This window comes from Tupaia chinensis, unplaced genomic scaffold, assembly GCF_000334495.1.
Source record: "Tupaia chinensis unplaced genomic scaffold, TupChi_1.0 Scaffold143911_1, whole genome shotgun sequence".
Taxonomy (NCBI): domain Eukaryota; kingdom Metazoa; phylum Chordata; class Mammalia; order Scandentia; family Tupaiidae; genus Tupaia; species Tupaia belangeri.
This window is the reverse complement of record NW_006203762.1, coordinates 4,789-10,183: the sequence shown is the minus strand read 5'-3', so window position 1 is coordinate 10,183 and position 5,395 is coordinate 4,789.

Sequence of the window (5,395 nt, the reverse complement as noted above, 5' to 3'; positions counted from 1 at the left end):
GAAAGAGTGCCATGTTTCTTCAGAGGGAGGTCACTGAGTACTTAAGTGAGCAGGATAGCTGGGAAATGTCCCATATTATAGGGCGTCCAATCTTAGCAGTTGACTCAGATGTGTTTGTATATTAAATCACAGAGTGCCCCTACCCCCTTCTCTTTGAATGGAAATTTGGAGTCTGTCTGGCCTGTCATAGGTAAAAGAGGGTATCTATCATCTGAGTAACAAGAAGGATGTTTTTGTATTTGTTTTGCATTTGGGTGCTTCTCTAGGGTACACATGCTCACTAGGTTTGTCATGTTGGAAAGACTTATTACTGCAACAATCTACCTTTTAGTTGTGAATGTGCTGATTTTCTCTTTGTTCATGGCTCAGTCTCAGTAGAGTATGTGTTTCTAGAAGTCTGTCTACATTATCAATATCATCCAACTTGTTGATGCACAACTAACAAGTTCTTAATTTATTTGTGAGGCACACAATTCTTTTAGATACACTGCTGTTATTAAGCAGAATCCCTGTAGATGTGGCAGTAACATGTGGAAGGATGAACAGCATCCATTGACACATGATTTAGCCATTTTTTTAGAATTCCTGTGTCCTCTGACTGTGGCTTCCATAAGACATCGTCTTCACCCCTCCTTAGTTCAGTCAGGAAGGTTAGGGGAGGGGTGCAATGGAGTATCTCCCTTGCCCCAAGAGGTTTAGCTATGGTAAAATTCTAACCAATTTTGTTTGGGGAAAACATTTTCTTTTTCTGAAGCAGGGCTTAATACAAAGAGAACTTCCTTGGAATGTTTTAAAATGGTTACTTGTCTCCTACTCTAGGAGGAAGTAAAATTATTTGCTTTGATCTTCACTGTGAGAACGGGTAGGGCATCTGGATATAATTTTTAAAAAGGAGAGAGAGCACCCTAACATTTGGACCCCCTGGAGGTTTCAAATCTTGAGCATTTACAGACTCAGACTTCATTAGTTACAACTTCAGATTTTTTATTTAAATTTATTTTTATTATTCTTAATTTTAATTACCTTTAGTCACTGTACATCTTTATAGCATAAAAAAATGCTTCAGTGTGAATAGTTCAGTCAAAGATATAACTAAAAACATCATCAACAAATAATTTTCCATTTTTGTGTTTATTAAAAGTTATGCTTTTGGGGCCAGCAGGTACCATCATGTTAAAGGTGCTGGACCCCCATATGGTTAACTACAGTTGAAGTCCTAGACCTGGCACCATGCTTTCTCACTTTTCTTATATTTCTCTCTTTCTAGTGACTACATGTGTCCTGTAGAAAAACTTTTTTAAAAAGATAAATAAAATAAAATAAGATAAATAATTCTTAAAAAGGTTTTTTTTCACCCTGATTTCCTCCCACCCAAAGCCAATTGCCCACCCTCCAGCCACAGTGTCTTTTGTGCCCACATTTGCTCTCCATGCTTTTTTTCCTGAAATAATTATTTGATTCATTAATATTGTTAATTGTACTAGAGAGTGAGAAAGCAAGCCACTAGGTCCAAGACTCAAACCGCAGTTGGCTATGTGAGAGTCCAGCACCTTAACCATCACACCACCTGCTGGATCCATGCTTTTATGCTTACCAATCTATAGAGTGCAGACATTTGTTATATATACAATGCCTCTCTTTCATAGTCTAGCTTGCTTCATGCAACATTAAGTTTTCCATATTTGTCTGTTTTCTATCAAATGCCTTGGTCTCATTTTTTTATGGCTAAGTGGTATTCTACAGTGTACATAAGACACACTTTTTCAATCCATTCATCTGTTTTTTGAACATTTGGGTTGATTCCATGTCTTAGTAATTATAAATAATTCTGCAATAAATATCAGTGTGCAAGTGTTTTTCTGGCTGAGTGTATTCCTATCCTTTAGGGAGATATCCAAAAGTGGGATTGCTGGTAGTTCTATTTGCAGGCTTTTCAGGAGCCTCTATATTGTTTCCCAGAGTGGCTATGTTACTTTACATTTCCACCAACTGTGTAGGTGGGTTCCCTTTTCACCACAGCCTGGCCAACACTTATCATTCTTTACTATTTTAACCTTAGCCATTCTAACTGGGATTAAGTGGTATGTCATTACTGTTTTGTTTTTGTTTTGTTATAATCAGTAATGCTGAACATATATTTATATGCTTATTGGCTGTTTGTATGTCTTCCTTGGAGAGTAGTCTCTTCAGTTTATTTTCCCATCTTTTAATTGAATTATATTTTTTTGGGGGGGTGGGGTAAGGTGCTTAAATTTCCTGTGTATTTTGGTTATTAACCTTTTATCTGAGGTGTATTTTGCAAATATATTCTCCCATTCCAAGTGTTGTCTCTTCACTCTAATTATTGTTTCATTTGCTGTGCTACTTTTTAGCCTGATGTAATCCCACCTGTCTATTTTCAGAATTATTGCTTGTGCTTTGGCAATCTTATTTAAGAAGTCTTTGCCTACTCTGATGTCTCCAACTTTCACCTGTTTTCCACCAGTAGTTTAATAGTTTTATGTTTAGATCTTTGATATTTTTTGAGTTTATTTATTTTCATTGTGAGAGATAGAGGCCCAAGTTTTATTTTTCTGCAAGTAGATATTCAGTTTTTTCAACACCATTAGCTAAAGAGATTTCCTTTTCCCTATTGATTATCTGGTGTTCTTTCTCAAAAATCAGTTGGCCATGGAACCAGCAGATGGTGTAATGGTCACATCACTGGACTCCCACATGGCCAACCACAGTTTGAGTCCTGGATACATAGGCTTGAAACTTACTCTGGACATGTGTGTTGAAAATTCCAAGAGGAGAATAGAGGATGGATGACAACATGATCATCCCCCTGCAGGGGGATCATTTCTCACTTTCTATCTCTTTGTCTCTCCATCATGCACACATACTCCATAGCAAAAATCTCTCTCTTAAAAAAAAATATATATATCAGTTGGCTATATGTTTGGGGGTTATTTCTGGTGTCTCTATTCTGTTCCATTGGTAGACCTGCCTGTTTTTGTGCCAGTGCCATGCTGTTTTGATTATCATAGCTTTGTAATATATATTGGGGTCAAGGAATACGATGCTTTCTACTTTATTCTTTTTGAACAGTATTGCTTTGGTGATATTGGACCTTTTATGATTCCAGGCAAGTTTCATGATTATTTTTTTTTAATTCTGTGAAGAATGACTTTGGAATTCCTATAAGGATTGCATTAAGTTTTTAGATTAATGGAATAGAATTGACATTTTGATTATACTAATTATTTTTAATTATACTAATTATTTAGAGAGAGAGAGAAAGGGAAAGTGAGAAAGGAAGCTGCCAGGTTCAGGACTTGAACCTTGGTTGACCATGGGGGAGTCTAGTACCCTTAACTACCACACCACCTGTTTGTTCCCTGTTTATACTAATTCTTAAAATCCAGGAACATTAGAAGTCCTTCCACATTTTTATTTTTTTTTTAACTTTTTTTATATTTTTCTTTGTAGTGGTCTTTCATTTTGTCGAATAGGTTTATTCCTAGATATTTTATACTTTCTGTGGCTACTGAAAATGGATTGCTTTTTAAAAATCTATCTCAGTTGATTTATAGTTGATATATCAAAATGCTATGGACTCTTGTATGCTGATTTTGTATCCTGCCAATTTGCCATATTCATGTATCCCTTCCAAGAGATTTATTGCGTATTTTTTTGAATTTCTATGTATATAGTCATGTCATCTCCAAGTAGAGATAATTTTATTTCTTTCCCTGTGTGTTTTTCTTTTAATCTTTCCTTCTGTGAATATGATTTATTACATTTATAGTTTTCATAAGTTGAACCATCCTTGTATCCCTGGAATAAAGCCTACCTAGTCATGGTGTATAATGTTTTTAATGTGCCATTAGATGCTATTTGTTAGTATCTCTTATTGAGAAATTTTGCCTCTGTATTCTTCAGAGATATTGGTTTGTAGTTTTTGTTGTTGTTTTTGTTTTTGTTTTGCAATGTTCTTGTCTGCTTTGGGAATGTGGGTGAAGGATGCTTCATAGAATAAGTTTCAGAGGGTTTCCTCCTTTTGTATCATTAGAAATATTTGAGTAGAATTGGGGTTAGCTCTTCTTTAAAAACCTTGTAGAATTCAGGTGTGAAGCCATCAGGTCCTGGACTTTTTTGTTGTTGTTGGGAGACTACTTATTACTAATTCAATGTCATTGCTTGTTATGGGCCTATTCAGGTTTTCTATGTGTTCCTGATTTAATCTTGATAAATTATATGTGTTCAAAAATGTGTCCATCTCATCCAGGACTTCTTGTTTGTTGGAGTATACTTGCTTGTAATATTCACAAATGTTGTATTTATGTTCTGTCTTTTGTAATATTGCCTGTTTTATTGCTGATTTGATTAATATGGCTCCTTTCTCACTTAAGTAGTCCAGCTAATGTGTGTCAGTTTTGTTTATTTTCTCCAAGAACCAGCTTTTGGTTTCATATATTTTCCATACTGTTTATTTATTTTCTATTTCATTTATTTCTGCTCTAATTTTTATTATTTCTTTCTTTGTGGTATTTGTACAATTTCTTTTTTTTTTTTTCAGTTCTCTTATATGACTTGTTAGGGGTGCATGCACTCACCAAAAAGATACAGAGAAAGACATAGTGAGAGAAAATAAAAAATCATTCCCGGGGGAGTAGCTATGCCACAATCCCTTCTTCTCCATTCTCTTCTCGGAATTTTTGGATATGTGTACACATGTGTCAAACATATTTATCAAGCCACCAGGTCCAGGACTTGAACTGCAGTTAGTTATATGGATATTGAGCATCTTAACCACCACGCCACCTGCCTGTGCTTCTTATTTTTTACAGAAAAAATATATTAGAATTTTGTAAACATAAAGAAAGTAGTAATGAAGGGGCTGGCAAGTGGCATGGTGCTTAAGGGTGCTGGACTTCCATTCAACCATGGTTCGAGTCCTGGACCTAGCGGCCTGATTTCTCTTTCTCTTTATCTCAATCTGTGCCTCTTGTGTCAAATTAAAATAAGTAACGTTAAATAATTTTTTTTTTTAAAAAGAAAGTAGTAATGAAACTGAAAAGGGACCCCCTAAGAGGGATGGATCCTAAGTTTGCCCTTCTGTTAAAGAAAAAGTGAGAATTCCCCAAATTGAAAATTAATAAGGGCTAAACTAAAAGTAAAATGTATTTTCTAAGGTTCATGGAATGCAAGGTCTATTTACATTTTAATGGTCCAGAGTAAGGGATAAATCTTCAGACTTCTCATTATGAAAGAACATTGACCATCAAGACTAGCAGTTAATGTAATGGCTATATCGCTAAACTCCTATGTAATTGACCGCCATTCAAGTCCCAGATCCGGTAGCTTAAACTCATGCCAGGTGTGTGTGCTTGTGTGCCCAAGATCCCAAGAG